We start from the raw sequence: 17433 nt of genomic DNA, 5'->3' as shown, positions 1-17433 counted from the left end.
GACGCTTTGTTTAACATACTTAAAATTATCCAATTTAAGTCAAATATACGCCGTTTTGTTCGCAAACTTGTTGCCATTTAGAAGGCAACTTCATTATCCATTATCAGACAGCAGTTTTCGTAAGCCTCTTTTGAGGCCAACTTAGTATCACCAAGAGCGTTTTGCATGGACCGAAAGAGATGATAATCACTTGGAGCCAGGTCCAGACTATACGGTGGGTGCAATAGGACATCCCATCCGAGCTCCCGTAGCTTCTGGCGGGTCATCAAAGATGTGTGAGGCCGAGCGTTGTCCTGGTGGAAAACAACAACATTCCTATTGATCATTTCTGGCCGCTTCTGGTCAATCGCCTGCTTCAAACGGTCAAGCAGCTCACAGTAGAGAACCGAGTTGAGGGTCTGGCCATAGTTGAGCAGCTCATAGTGGATGATTCCCTTCCTTCGGGCTTGGCGATGGTTCGGGCCGGCTCACCGCGCTTCGACCACGACTTTTTTCGCTTTAGGTTGTCGTACGTGATCCACTTTTCATCACCAGTCACCATCTTCTTCAAAAATGGGTCGAGTTCGTTCCGTTTCAGCAGTGCATCGCAGGCGTTGATTCGGTCTAAAAGATTTTTTTGCGTCAACTCGAGTGGCACCCATACATCTAGCCTTTTATGGAATCCAATCTTCTGCAAACGGTTCCAAACGAGTTTATGGTCTATACCCAGTTCCTGGCCAATCGAGCGAGTGCCGGTCTACTTGATTTCAACGATTTTATCGGTTTCTACGACGATTGGCCTACCAGTACGGGGTGTATCTTCGACAGCCACTACATCAGAACGAAATCGATCAAACCAATGCTGTGCTTTGCGAATCGTTACAGTATCGGGTCCATAAATTACACGAATTTTTTCGGCCGCCTTCGTTGTAGTTTTACCTCGCAGGTAGTAAAAACGTAAAATATGGCGAATTTCTTGCTTGGTGGACTCCATCTTTGACGCGCTATAACTTGAGACTGAAAAGGACAATCACAACACTGTCAAAACGACACTTGTAGATAACAACACAAGATATATTTAAGTGTTGCCACATATTGACAATATACGACATTTCTTTTTCCCCAACCCAATATTTGCTGGGCTGTTTTTCGAACCTGTCGGTGCATGGTTAGGTTACCTTAAGTATTTAAGTCAATATTTTCCATGTTCGATGTTTGACATTATTTGCCACTGTTGATGATTGAAGAGACAAACAAAATAATGTTTGTACAAATTTCAAACCAACTTTATCTGTTTTTTTTTTATCTTCGCTTATTTTTCGTCGGCCTGTTTTCGCCACTTTAGTGCCAATCACCGACATCAGGGAAGCGACTCCACCTGTTCCTACCTATCAGACTCAACAACTCATGAGCCGGGCCAACTTCTTTTACTTCCCCTCCGAAGGAAGACGTAACCAGAGATTTTTCGCCTCAGAAAATCCCAACTACGCCAGCTGGGATTGAACCCAGACCGATCGGATTGTGAGGCTGTTACGCTAACCACACAACCACTGGCGCCGTCTACTTTATCTGTTGGTTGGTATCAAAAAGTGTCAATTATTTGACCTTCGGACAAACAGTCTGCGGATATTTTAAGTGACTATTTATTCGACAGATCCGTCGATTCGTCAGCAATCAAACCGAACGGATGGCTTCGCAGCATGCTTCAAGAAATCCTTCAATCCTACAAGACACTTAATGTCTTTGCTAAATACTTTGTAGAAACCAGCATGCTTATCGGTGCACTGGGAAAGTCAGCTCAATCTGGCCTTTCAATCCCTTCGGTAAAATCAGTGATGACATTTGAATAACTGTTTCAATAAAACTAGCACAAACGAGCTTACCAAATCAAATCAATAAAGTCAAATGTGTTTGCAGAATTTTTTTTAAATCTGGAAAAATCTGGGCAAAGTGCGGAAATTCTAGACTAGACAAAGGACGGTCTGAATATTTGGATGCTTTACCAAAATCTAGAAGATTCCATACAAATCTGGAAGTCTGGAAGACATCATTTTCGTATCAAAATTCAACAAAATAGATAGATTGAAAATCATATAGATATTAATTTAATTGTAAATATGTTAATACAAATTACTCAACAAATTTGACAAAATCAGTGTTATGAGATCCTGGTGGCTTTCTTTCTATTTCTACCAAAGTAATCTCTTGAATTGAATTTGTAAATGAGTGTATTCAAGTTCCAATAAATTTCCGAACGCGAATGCCAAATGCACTTGCCAAATTTTCCATCTAATAAGAACTTATGCGCGCTAATCTATTTGTTAAGTTTTTGAAAAGTACAACAATCATAACAGTTCGGCTGAAAAGCTTATAAGGTAACACAGTAAAACCATTTTTTTTTGCAAAATTCAACTTTATGATTCAACCTAATTGCCTTCGAGGGCGATACAACGATTATAGCGATCTTGCAACGTTTCGATACCATTTTTATAGTACTCTTTCGGGTTTTCCAAAATAGGCATCAGGCCTCGGTAATCACTTCATCATCGGTCTTAAATTTCGTGCCAGCGAGCATTCTCTTCAGGTCTGCGAACAAAAAATTGTCGCTGGGTGCCAGATCTGGAGAATACGGTGGATGCAGAAGCAATTCATAGCCCAATTCAAGCAATTTTACCATCGTTCTCATTGATTTGTGATTTTTTTCACAATAACAAAAGTTGATTCACTCTCAATGCTGTAACTCACGAACCAATCGACCGATTGCTGTCAAATTTTGACACGTATCCATTGAAAGATGGTGCTTTGTGATAATCAAGTACATTTTTGCAAGAAGCGCTATCTAGACGTCAACCTTATGATCTTCTCAGCCGAACTGTTACTTTCTATGTAACACAACCTATACTGTTTCAAACAAGAACTTGTGTTAATTAATGGGGTCCGATTATTAGACCTCGTCGACCGCCAAAATCAAATTTCGTTCATGTCGACCTCTGAGAAACCAATATCGACCCCAAGGGGTCGATATCGACCACTTTGAGATCCCTAGATGAATGTCTAGATGAATTTTCGGAAAACTAAGTATGCCAAGTTGCTTAATTAAGTTCTTAGAGGGTTATGCCAATCCCATAGACGAGTTGCCGCGAAATCCGTCAGAGATTTTGTTATAAAGGCTGTTGTCTAATCATATCGTGCACGTCTTTACCACGTAGGATATGATCTTGAGTACGTTTGTAACGTCGAAAATTTTGCAATGAAAGAACTGAACTGGCTGCCGATTGAGAAGTTCTGAAGGGTACACTCACGCATAACGTACCTGATCGCGATATCATATCAAGAAGTACTAATGGTTTTATTCAGATTGCTACACTTCCCTAAACCCACTTGTCCATTCTGCTTTCCTTTTTCGTAAATAAGCAGCACCCATTGGGAATCAGATCACTACAGAATCTACACAAATTTCACGAGGCAGCATTCACTGTTATACGATATTTATTCTGCATCACCTGGCGGTATAATCATTTTGTCCCAGCAAAGGCTATGATTCAGACAAGTCTAATATCACCGAGGGAAGCTAGCTATTTGAACTAATGTTTAAGAATATACTATAAGACGATAGCTTCTCATCGTATTCAGCTTAATTAAATAAACGAGAGAAAAAAGGCGACCGATCGGTTAATATTCCTGTAGGGACGGTTTTATCGATAAATATATTTTTTTCTTTTGTGAACATTGATTCAAGAAAACTAGAGAATGTCGAATTTTTCGTGTTAATACGTGGTAAAACCAATCCGTTTGGAGTTCAGTTCAGTTCATCTGACAAAGGGCCATTTGGAGTTTTGAAAGAATTAAATTTTCGGATCTCTGAACAAAAACTTATTTCAAAAGCAATTGTCCTCAAAGTCCTACGTCAAGTTTCCGTCCGTGCGTCTAGGAACAGACCACTCTACTTCGGCTGAGACACCGCATCGGTTTTCATGACGTCTGGCGAAGAGAGCTTATGTATTTTTGCAACACAACGCACACACTTTTTGACCTTTTTTATTTTCATTCCCGAGTCAGAGACTAGATGGAGACATACTTTGCGTCGGTTTCCATACCGTTAGGTGAAAAGTGTTTGTGTGTGATCTAATCACAAGTGAGTATTTTTTATTTTATGCGTAGGTAATGATGGTGGTGGCATAACTATAGAATCGCCTATGGCGCCACACACGCATTTTGACATATGACCAGCTTGTGTATTATTCTAGCAATCCAATTTGAATACCTAAATCTATCTTCTGTCTCTCAAAATCGTAGTTCGGGATCATAGCCTGGAAGTCAGAATCATCTGCTGATCAAGTCTGAATCCAACTCTCTGTGGAATTCAGATCTGCAACTAATAAACTGGGTCTTGACATTCAACTTGCAGGATTGCCTTGAAATCCGAATTCCTAAATCTGAATACGATATTAAACATAATATTCGAAAAAAAACCCGAGTTTTGCGCCTGGACGCTAAAGCTCTTATATTTGTCCATTCTCCTGGAATCTGAAACCTGTAATCAGGAATCTGGAATCCGGAGTTTGGATTCGGGATTTTGGATGCTGGTGGATTCAGGAATGTCGAAAAATTTTGAAGTTTTTATGTTTTAAAAACTGAACACAAACCAAATTGCCACTACATTTTATAGTGCAATACAAAGTGCAGTCAGAGACGTTCTATAATAATTAGCAAATATCTGCAGCGACCAATCTTCCCGCAAACAAAAATCACTCATCCGTGCAAAGGCGGCAACATAAATTAAATACCATCGGTGACCAACGTGTAAACTATGCAGGGATAGAAAATCTCATCTATTCATTATTTGGAAGCATTCTCGCCTACACACTGAACCCGGAAGAAATGGTTGAATACTTCGACGATACGACGGAAGGTTATGAGCATCAGGTGAAAACTTCTTTTATGCTTTTGATGTTGCACCCGCCCTCCTCCTCTCCGTTTGGCTCTGCCACCATGTGAAAATTGGATTCAGCGTGACAGGTATAATTTATACATGTATTCCTGTTCCGTCCACCATTCTCCACTCAACTTCAACTCCACTGTAATGAATGTTTTACACTTATACGGTCAAGCTCAACTACTCCGGAGCAATTATGGTTCCTTGCTGTGCTCTTACTTTATTCTTGGAGGATGTTTTACGATCCAGTGAACCATCCTTAGAGCGGGTGTATTTCATCAACATATCTCCTAGAAATTGATGCAATAAATCTGGTCCAAGGAATTTAAATCAGCTCTTGCTCTCTCCCACTCTGTCTTGCAATTGCTAGCGATCCGTCAGTCTGGCGAGAAGCAAGACGATGATGCCCACATCCGCTCCATATCCCGGTCCCAATTAGACCGGTACTCTTCTCAATTCAATTCCCGGGTCAGTGCAGGTGATCCGCTAATGTTGCTCGGAAATGATTGCACTGATCTCCGGCCGCAATTACTGCCACCATTCAGAAACAAGTTTTCCGCTGTCGAGAGCATTTTCCGAGGGGAGAGAGAAAATACCTACAAACGAGGAAGAAAAAAAAAGATCCCTAACAAGCCTCCTTTCAGCACGGCACTTGCCTGGGTTTTTTCCCTTCTCTCCTTCATCGTGACTAATAGCAAACGCAAACCAAACTGACAGCTTCAGGCGGTGGAAAGTCGGCTGCCAAAATGCGAAACAGAACTCCAAAACCAGCAGCAACAGAAACAGCCTCAACAGACGCCGCATTTTTATATTGGCTGGCCCTGGTTCGAGGACGAAATAAAATAGGGAACCACACTGTTGTAGTGGTGGGGAAGTTTTTCAATTTGGAAACAACTTGAAATGGGCACACAATGGGCACACAATGGGCGAAAAAATGTGTGCTCAGGAGGGAAGCCAGATGCATGCCTCTTTTGGGTGGGCGGGAGCTTGCAGGTTTCAGGGACGGGGGGGGGGGAGGTGGTGGGCTTATTTTACACGGTTCTGTGTAACTCATGGAAACAAAAGAAAGTGGGAAGCTGCAGTGGCAAATCTGGAAAGTCCATAGTGTTTCGTACCGAAGGCTGGCAGAGGGCTGTAATAAAAGACGTCGACAGACGGGGCTCCTGCGAAGGCTTGTGCAGAGAAAAACTGTAATTTGAACTCTTTTTTTCTGCTAGTTTATGTGGGGCAACGTTGTTTGCATTATTCTGAAGCCACTTTTCGTGACCTTTCAAATATAAGGCACAAAACCGATCTCGTCCACCTTGTTTCTAAAATGCAGTAATTATTTTTTTTTCTTTCAATGTTTACTTATGGCACTCTTGTCGTGAAATGAATTCGAATGTTAATTTTTAGCACTAATTATTATTATATACTGGAAATTTCACTATCGATTATATTTATATTATTTTATATTATTTCCACTAACAAAACTGAAAACTGTGTATGAGATAATCATCGCGTTTGCCACTTAATCGAATACATCCAGCAACGTGTGACTGTGTGGATATGGAATGAATACGTATAATGTTATAACAAATCTCATTAAAAACTTAATTTTTTGTTTGAACGCTTGTAATGTCGTGTGCATTGTGTTTTGGTCTGGGAATAGCAAAGGCTGTGTCGGCATTGCTCATGATAGCGTCTCGCAAGTACACCCAAAGTTAATTTTATGCACATGTTATGACATCCCGAGAAAATGCTCTAGCGAGGTTGTGTGAAACAACTTTGCATTCCAGCCAGCCTTGGTTCGATCCTCATTGACGTCGAATGGACTTTTCTTTGGCACATTCCAAAAGGAAATGAAAAAATAAAAAAGAAAGAGATGTCTCCCCCATACATACAAACCTTTTTTAAGCTTTTAAAACAGCTCATTATTTGCGCATTTGACCCTCCAGCACACGAAAAAGTCTAATTTAGGTGTAGCGATTATAGCGATCTTGCAACTTTCCGATACAACTCTTTCGGTTTCTCCAAAATAGGCCTCAGTGTCGGTAATCACTTCATCATCGGTCTTAAATTTCTTGTCAGCGAGCATGGAAATGAGCACACTAATAAAAAAAAATAAAAAAAATCGGGTCTATTATTTAGGGATAAATAAAAAAAACTACCACTTTTCACGAAAATCTGAGAACCACTATATCTGTTTGACATGGAATGGCTGTATAGATAGTACTTATTTATAACTGAATATACCAAAATCGTGTGATTCGTATTACTCACAGTTTGCAACCGGCATGGATGATGATATTTACCTGTAAGAAAACAAGAAAAATATGTGTTAAATTTGCCCAATAAAAAGAAGTGAGTGATTTATTATTTGAATCTTCTTTTATTGACATTTCTACGATTTCAGACAAGTATTTACGAGTAAGCAGTCTGAGGATCTGGCGGACCACTGCAGAACACTGGAAAAAGCTTTCTATGGTATGACTCTCGAAGATCTACGGCGCCTGGCGGAAGCCAACAACCCCCAGCACGAGTTCAATCAAGTTGCAAAACTGGTAGGAAGAATTTGGGATTCTAGCTTCATGAGGAATCATCGTCTGTCTCTCCGAACCCCACAACAGCACAACGAAGCAACAGCGCTTCAAGAAAAAGCGTCGGAATCAGAACCGAATCCAAGATTATGAAGAAAAATAAACAATTGCTTAAAAATGATTGAAAATGAAAATGAAAAATGTTTTTATTTTCAACAAGCATTCAATTCAATAAAGGTTATGTTTCGTTTATGTCTATGTTTTCACAATGAACTTCAAATAATTATTGTTTTTTTTTCAACAATGAGTTTCAAATAAATCAAGTGAAGGTAACTATGTACTTATCAACTTGATCTATATTACTAAAAATGATTTAGCGTCCATTCCTCACGATTAAACTCAAGAACGGAGCGACGGATTTAAACAGTCAGTGTCTGGATTGATGTGTCTTAGTCTGCATCAGGTTTATATGTCAAAAAACGATATACCGTGAATATAGATTATGTATTATTATTATAGAAATAATTTCTGTGGGAACTTGAGTGTTCGAAATGATTTATATCAATATATCAATTGTGGGTGGGACGAAGTTCGCCAGGTCAGCTAGTTTGCTAATAAAAAAAGACTTATGTTTCAAATGTTAGATATCTTCAGATATCTAACTTATTGTCAATGTTCTTCCTCCCAAAAATTTCCACGTGGTATGTTCGACCATAACACCCACTCATCTACACCGATAAAACATCATACAGCACCCTCCCTCCTGCCCACGGGATGGTGCCTACACACTCTGGTAATGATTCTTCTTCCGTTGGTAATGATTAAGCATTGATTTTTGTTACAAGTAACCTCGGAAGTACAATTCAATAAGTGCGCACTTTTGCCCCCACTATGCGGCAAATGAAACATAAATTTCTGCATAACTCGAGAATTAACCAAGCCAATGAAACGAAATTTGGCATGTGGGGGTTTTAGGATGCAATAAATGATTCTATGGTAATTAGATACTCATGCCCCCTCTCTTAATGAGAGCTGCCATACAAATGAAACACAATTTTCTGCATAATTCGAGAACTAATCAAGCAAATGGAGCCAAATTTGGGATGTGAGGGTTTTGAGTACGATAAATATTTCTATGATGGTATAACACCCCTTCATCCTCAGAAATGAAATTGATCTTCGTTCGAAAGTGTAAATGGATTTTATTATGATAAAACGCACTCCTATATCGTCTCCTATCTATATAAATAAAAATGGATCAACAAATGTGTTGATTCAAAAAATTGCGTGTTGTGGCTAAAATTGATTGTTTACACACAAATATTCCAAGTTCCAAAAAGTCATAAAAATTCGATGCTTCACAAGGTTGAGCTTGTGCTTGGGTAGACTGTACAATTCGTAGTTGCTCTCCGTGATTGACCTGAACCAACCAAATTGCACAAAGAACACACAGAATGACGCTTGGGACTAGCAAATCATTCTCGTTGTGCAATTTTTGGCGATTCAAGCTTTAAATGGTCAATAACGACGCCGGCCACGTCCGTACAGTCACCAGAGGAAGGGAAGGAATGTTAGTATGCTATTCGCCGCCCGAAGGCCAGAAGGGTTGTCTCTATAACGTGGTTCCCTAGCAAATATCATGGAAGGGATAGTTGTTAGTAGGGAGAGGCAAGAATCAGGATTCACTGTGGTAAGTGATGTGATTGTGTAACGCGAACTATTGACGATTTTATCTTTAGGTAATCTGAGAAGGAAAACCTATAAAACTAATTGGACGTGTTATATATTCCATTTAAAAAAAATCGATGCTCCACAAGGTTCGCCAAAAATAGTTTTAACATCTTGGAATAATGTTGGAATTTTCTACATAACTTCTATTTTGTATGAAAAAAAAGCTTAAAAAATTTAAAAATACGTATTTTAGATATTGCAAGTATTTTTATTTTTATTTTATTTTTTTTTTTTTTTTTGATCAAAAAAGAGTACTAATTTCTTTTCTCAGGGTATATTTTTTCACGTTTGAACATCAATACTTTATAATTCTTTCTAAGACATTATTTCGGTACGACTCACAGTTTTTTAGATATGAATGATCAAATATTTCTCTTACTAAAGTCAAGACTCAAGCTACACTTGAGTGAAAAAATTCCCAATGTTTTGTCATTTGTCGATTTCATTTGCTCACACTAAGTAATCCCCGTTCGAACCCTTACTGTACCAATACATATAATTTACGCATCATTTCCTGCAGAGGCAACTTCTAATTCTATCTTCACAATCAGGCAAGCATCAGTCTCTCGAAACCACACCGAACTGCCGATTGCTGGACAGCGTGTCCGTGCCGTCACCGCAATGGTTCGGAGCACACTACGCGACGAATCACTTCTCTCTGGGAAACTCTGCTGCAAACTGTATGCGATGCTGTGGTCTCCCTGGAATTCTCCCATTCACCCTTCTCTAGCAAAGCCTTCCCCCCCCTCTGGTCAACACGCAACCACTGCTGCATCAGGAAACGCACTTCACTTACCACCAGTCGTTAGTGACGATTTCCATTGGGTTGAGCCTTATGGCGGGTTTACATTAGGGAGATCTATAGCTATACAGGTAAACTTCGATATAACGCACATTTCACTTTCAAAATTGTACGTTGTATCGAATTGTACGTTATATCGAAGCATAATAATGTACTCACAAACGTAGTCTATAATACATTATTGTGTTGCTGTTTTAGTAAAGTTAATGAATAACTTCAATCAGAAGACGAAGCCAGCCTTTCTCATGATGTTTTCCTTCGTACTGTTGATTAAAGCTAGATTCATTTAGAATCCGGAATCACAAAACCAACTGTACTTCGGGATTTATTGAAAGTACAAAACATGTTATAGCATCACAATACAGGTAATTCATTGTTCTATCAGAAAAAAAATATTGAAAAAAAAATTTCTTTACACTTTGGAAATGTGTACGTTATATCGAGGTAAAATGTACGTTATATCGAGTGACGTTATATCGAGGGTACGTTATAACGAGGGTACGTTATATCGAAGTTTCCCTGTAGATGGATTTATTCACGTGAAAACATGTGTAAACGGGTGAGAATAAATATGATACACTTATTCAAGGTATATATAACTTGAATAAATTCAGCATATGTAAACGCTTGTGAATTTCTCACTGGTGAGAAATCACTAAAGTTGGATGCAGTTCTAATTCAGGTGAATAAACTAACCGAAAATATGAATATATTCATTATAAAAGTTCACGCTAGTGTAAACGGTTGATGCGATATCTATAAATCTCATCATATTTCTTCACATGAATATATCCCTAGTCTAAACCCACCCTTAGTCCTGAACCAACTCGGTGAGCACTAACTAGCAACTGGTCGTTGTGTCGCACGTTTCCGTTCGCAAGTTACGACTGACCTCAGGCTTCTGGTTGCTGCTGGACACCATTAAAACAACGCTCTAGCGACGCTAATTATCCCGGTTGCTTTACCAGTTTTTTGTTCTCACTTACTTCAGCCCCAGGCAGCAACTGTTCGCCACCATTGCAAACATCCTCGATGAAAACCCAAATCCGATGGAGCCATCCGTTGTCAATATCTTCATTGTTTTTTTTTTGCTGAATGCGGAAGGCGCTCTGCCCGCCAGAAATCGATCCGCTCTATTATCGCGCACAACGCAACGCTCGATCGGATCCGTAAATTGGGAAAATTTTCACTTCACACACACACACACCCACACACATCGATGGGTTGTGCTCGGTGGAGAGACACGCCGTTACCGGACACCGAGGGGTTCGACATAATGAGAGGATACTTGTGAACGCAATTGGAAATATTATGAGCATCTTGTAGATTGCTTTGTCCCGGCGAACATGCATCCCTGTCCGCTCCCATCTTCACTGGGACTTTTCAATTACAATCATTCATCCCATTATCAACAGTCTCGACTTTCGAACGAAGCGAGAGGATGAGTGCTTCTGCGACAAGTGCTCTTGTGTTGCAATTTGTACGTTATGCTGGGGATGTGCTTTGAATCGAACATTGGAAGCTGCACAGCTTCTAGTACAACACATCACCAGTTACGGGAGATTAATTTGTTACTAACAAGCTGCACATGCACACGTCTGCTGTAGACGGGAGGCAGTGGTAGTGGTAGTGGTGTGCGAAATTATTGTAATTGACGGCAGACAACAACTTGAAGGATTAAAATATGGTTCAACCTGTTTCAAGTTAGAATCAATGCGATTTTTTTAAATGTGCAAAAGTGTTCATTGGGTGTACATTTTGCAATTCAAATACTAATATGCAACATAATTTAACGGGAATAATCGTGGAGCAGTGGGCATTGAGTATGATTTGCTAATACTAGAACTACTGACAGTTTTGGCGTAGGACTACGTCTTTCATTTCTACACTGGGGTGTAACTTCAAAGTTTCTAAAACGAAAGCGTTACACCGGAGCAATCAAATTTTGAGCGTTAATACCTCCTAAACAACTGAACGAAATGGTATGATAAACACTTCATTCGAAAGATTAAATGTCTACGTGTTATATGCTCGTCACTTTTTGATCCAAAAACTTTTTTTCAATAGCCCTAAAGTTTCTTTCAAAACAAGCTATTGAAATCACACTAATCGGTACATACGCGAGTGCCGCTCGGAAATCCAGTCAGTTATGATTACGCGACGATTGAGGTACGATCGCAGGAATGACTGGATGTTTCCCTAAACCATGGAGCCTGGAGAAATCGGCATAGCAAAATAGATGCAAGCTGCGGGTACTTTTGTACTCGCTTGCGTTTTTACAATTTGAAATGTTTTCCTAACACAAACTTCTAAACCATGAAGCATGGGGAAATCGGCATTGTAGATACATGCAATTCGGCAGTACTTTTATAGTCCCATGCATTTTTACACTCCGGAATTCGTTTTGCCAATCTGAACCTCCCTAGGTGCTCGCTGGCACATCCTAGCAGAGGTAGAAATTTTCAATAAAAGAAGATTCAAATAATAAATCATTTACTCATATGAACCTCTTCCTCAGAGCTGATTCAGAAATACCGAAGCCTGCCACAAACCGACGTTTCGTGACTCCCTTCCGAAGCCTCTGTCGTGCCATTTAGAGCATTTCTGTGCATTTCTTCAAAATAGCTTTCCTCTTGTCGGTCCCGTCAAAAAAATGGTTGGTAACATTTAAAAATTTTTTTTAGAGCAAAACGCTTGTGTGAACTTTTGCCCCCCAACCACTGCGCACTTTTGCCCTACAAGCAATTTCGAATTTCTAAAAAAAGCTCTTGGACTTTTTCACAAAAACGAATATGCACTATTATCTACTATGGAAGGAAGGTTACCTTGACAAAGTAGTTCCGAACTTTACTGTTATTTTAGGTATCGAAATCGTCATCCCCAAAATTGGAAAAATAGATCAAAACAACGCAAAACTCTTCTCACCTCATAACTTTTTGCCACTGTCATGAAATGTATCTTGTTTACATGTTTGAGCTACTGGTGCAATAATGTGTCAAACGAATACACTGTTGCCGAATTTTTATGCTCCTTTGTTTCAAAAATTCTAATGCGCACTTTTGCCTCGTGTGCACCTTTGCCCCGCACTACTCTATGAGGGAGCGAAACAAGAGACACATTCCAAATAAGCACGCATTAAAGCTTTTCGCATACTTTGCTACATACACGGTCCAGGCCGAAAAGGATATAGCTTCACGTTTATGCTCTCCTTTTTACTCTTAGAAAACACTTTTTAACTTCATTGTTTTTTTTGTTCGATCCCCGTTAATACCGTTTGGACTTTTTTTTTGCGTACAATCCCAAGCTGACGTTCAGTCTGAGAAAAAGAGATGAAGTATAAGTTTCTGCATAACTCAAGAACTAATCAAGAAAATGGAATCAAACTTGGCAAATAAAGGTTTTAGGGATCGATAAACGATTCTATGATGGTTCGACACTCCTCCCTTCTCTCTAAGAGGGGGGCTGCCATAGAAATGAAACACAAAGGGTCTGGCCGGGTAAGGGAGTAAAAAATGCTCCCAAACCAAATCACCAGTTGTGTGGAAAATATTGTATAGGATATTAAAAAAGAAATTTTGACGGTTTATTTGAACCCCTATGTGGTTTAACATAGGATCTATAGTGAAAAACGTACTTTTTCGTTCATTTCATGCCATCCTCAAAAGATACGAGATAAAAATTTGAAAAAATAATGAATGTGATTCTTACTATGGTGTATCAAGACGAATTATCAAAAAAAAAAATATCATCAAAAATTGTAGTGCTAAAAAAACATTGAGATTTTGAATTTTTTTTTTTTTGGTATTTAGAGATTCAGTAGTACTGTAGTAGTACTAATTCATATTCAAATGTGTTTCTTCGGCTTTTCTACTGTGTGATTTTTTTCAGATTTTTTTCAGTGTTGCGCGGTACAAAATTTTTTTTTTATATTTCCAAAGAGTCTGGCAGGGTAAGAGAATAAAAAGTCCCCCAAACCAAATCACCAGCTGTATGGAAAATATTGTACAGGGTACTAAACAAAACATTTTGGCAGTAGTATATGGTCCTTGAGTCCTTATATGGTACACCATAGGATCTATGGTGAAAAATGCACCTTTTCGTTTTTTTCACTCCATTCTCAATACTACGGTGTACCGATCAATATTTTCAAACAATTTTTTCATCAGAAAATCAAACACTAAAAAAAAATTAAATTAATTTTTTTTTATTTTGAGATTCAGTACTACTCTAGTTTGTTGTCAAATTTCTTCCTCCGTCTATTTTAGGTATATGTGATTTTTTTCAGAATTTTTAAAGTGTTCTTTACGGTACAAAAAAATTATATATATTTTCAGGCATTTCGAAATTTTGAAAAAAAAATTATTACTCTTAGACCCAATTTTACTCTAATTTTTATTTAAATGCACTCGTATGTGTTGTTTTTTGCACATGTAGCGCATTTTTTTCTTGAGTTTTCAAGAGGATTGTGCGAAAACAAATTGTTTTTTTTTGCTTTTGCGCATTTTAATTAAATAGAAAAAAAATTGTTTTTGGCCTTTGGTCATTACTGCTCTAATATTTTTTAAATTTTGTTTTTAATATGTCTAAATTTGGTCGGTTCATTTAGAGCATTGCGCTATACACCTTTTTTTCTCGTATCTTAAAATATATGAGATTATATTTACATTGGATTTAGACGGTTTACCAAATTCAAAGGAGCCAGCAGTACGATAGGGCTGTGTGAGAAAAAAATTAAGTACATACTTGTGGAAAGATCATTCGGATTAATGAGAAGAACACTTACAATTGAAATCACGAATACAATAAAATAATCGATTTCAAGAAAATAGAAATAATAATGCAGACGATGAAGAAAATTATTTTTGTGTCTCACAACGCTCTTAAAAATTCAGCAAAAAATACGCCACATGTAGAAAAAAAGTCAATTTTTGATGATTTTTTTTATTATTTTTCTTGATATACCGTAGTCAGATGCACATTCAGTATTTTTCTCAGATTTTTATCTCGAATCTTTTGAGGATGGCGTGAAATAAAAGAAAAAATACGTTTTTCACTATAGATCCTATGTTAAACCACATAGGGGTTCAAATAAACCGTCAAAATTTCTTATTTAATATCCTATACAATATTTTTCATACATCTGGTGATTTGGTTTGGGGACACTTCTTACTCCCTCACCCGGCCAGGCCCTTTCTGTAGAACTCGAAAACTAATCAAGCAAATGGAGCCAAATTTGACTTGTGAAGGTTCTAGGGAGCAAGAAACGTTTCTATGGTGAATAGACACTCCTCCCCCTTCTAAGGGGAGTTGCCATACAAATGAAGCATAAATTTATGCATAACTCAAGAACTAATCAAGAAAATGGAATCAAACTTGGCATATAGAGGTTTTAGGGATCGATGAACGATTCTATGATAGTTCGACACTCCTCTCTGCTCTCTAAGGGGAGGCTGCCGTACAAATGGAACTCAAACTTTTGCATAACTCGAGAACTAATCAAGCAAATGGAGCCAAATTTGGGATGTGGGGGTTTTGAAGTACGAGAAATGTTTCTATGATGGTATGACACCCCTTTCTCCTTTGGAATGGAGAGAGGATCCCATAAAAATAATACACATATTTCAACCAAACATGACAATTGAAAAAAATTTAAAAACTCTGAAGGAAAATGGGAATATCCGAAAAATTCAATTCGCATATGTTCTACAATGACAAACGCTGTTAGTCCATTTGACGTTTGCGCTAACGACATTGGTCTTCGTTCGAAAGTGGAAATGGATTTTAATGTGATAAAACGCATTCCTATACCGTCTTCTATCTATATAAATAAAAATGGATCGCCGAATATGTTGATAAGAGCAAAACTCGAGAGGGGAATTGTCCGATTCACGGCTGTCTTTATTCTATCATATTTTGTGTAACAAACATTTATTCCATGTAACGGTGAAACATGTTATTTGCCAATGGTTGAAAAATCTTGAACGAGAATTGTGTCTAAAAATAATCTGATATTACCATTCTGAATCATATTTCGGACGCTTAAGGCATATGATGCAGAAAACAGATCTGAACTTTATGCACAGGTATTATTTGGTTGATATGTTTAATAAATTAGTTCAATATGCTCTGGTGCTTTCTACTTTGGTACCTATTTGATTGAAAAAATTAAAAAAAATCATCGAATAAAATGCTTTTTAAATGAAGCGAATAAGAATCAAACTTCGGACACTAAATCAAATTTCGAACAGATTGAATTCAAATTTCGGACACTTTATTTTGTAATTTTTTGAACGAAAATGACATTACACTTGATTATATTTTCTAGTCTACTGCGAAATACTTACCATCACAGTAAACTGTTAACGATGATTAGAACTGTTAACTGTTAACGATGATTAGAATTGATGAAATACGGGAGAAATTTAAATATTTATGAACGGGTAAATTCTACGTGCTCACGATAAGGAAACGTCAAGCACAAACGATAATGAGTAGTGTTGTAAGATTTCTGCCGATTATGTTATAATTTGAATGTAGTTCTCATGTGAAATGATAGTGAAACCAAGGGATTACTCTAAAGAAACAAATGTGATATTAATTTGATAGTTATATCATCAGTGCATTAAGCATTTCAAGATATTAGAACAAAGTGTCCGAAATATGATTCAGAACGGTATAATGACGAGTTTTGGTAGAAGTACAAGGGATCCCATAGTAAAAGGTTTTAAAATTACCTTTTACTATGAAGATTAGAAGATCAATCAATGAACAGTTCTGAGATTGGACCTATGAACGTGCGCTTAGTAAGATAACGTGGATGTGTTAACGAAAAATTAATTTTGGGCGAGACGAAGTTTGCCGGGTTAGCTAGTATATTATACAAATGCTTACCAGTATTTGAGAGTCATGACATTTTCTGTTATTTTTATTGTTTTTAAAATCTGTTTTAGGACGATTTCATTTGGAATTGCTCATTTGAGTTGTTTGAAGGGTATTATTCCCATTTTATTTTTAATGCATCTGTGTTTTACCTCTGAATTGAGCAATTGAAACAGCGATCTTGGTTTTAACAAAAATCTCTTGGGTGGGTCGCACGTGAATGACGTATTTAGTGGTTTTGTATTCGGAGTAGGAATCGTCATTTCTCTTAGGGAAAACGGGTTGAATAGCTGTCGACATGGACCTTGGGCTCCAACAACAAATTCCAACAATCGAATCATACAAAAAAAATGACAATTTTATAACTCAGACCTTTTAACAACTATTTCAATGATTTGATAATAAAATATATGATAATAATTAAATTTGGCGGCTGGAAATGTTTCGTATTTTCTCTTTATGCTGTTTCACATTATTTCCAATTCCTGCATCAACCATCATCGAACAGGAAAAAAAAATATTGATAAGCCATTCCATCACATTGTTTTCCTTTCACCCTCGTTAGACGACCACCACTCTCATTTGAA

General features: G+C 37.9%; 1 protein-coding gene across 15 annotated transcripts in view; it reads right to left on the bottom strand.

Annotated features, from left to right (window-relative positions):
• LOC129776923 (peripheral plasma membrane protein CASK) overlaps positions 1 to 17433 on the bottom strand; it is an 858562-nt gene that overhangs the window by 413140 nt on the left and 427989 nt on the right. The window lies entirely within an intron of this gene.

Source organism: Toxorhynchites rutilus, chromosome 1 (genome assembly GCF_029784135.1).
Source record: "Toxorhynchites rutilus septentrionalis strain SRP chromosome 1, ASM2978413v1, whole genome shotgun sequence".
NCBI classification, from domain to species: domain Eukaryota; kingdom Metazoa; phylum Arthropoda; class Insecta; order Diptera; family Culicidae; genus Toxorhynchites; species Toxorhynchites rutilus.
Note: the sequence above shows the minus strand (reverse complement) of the source record. Positions and strands in the feature narration are given on the sequence as shown.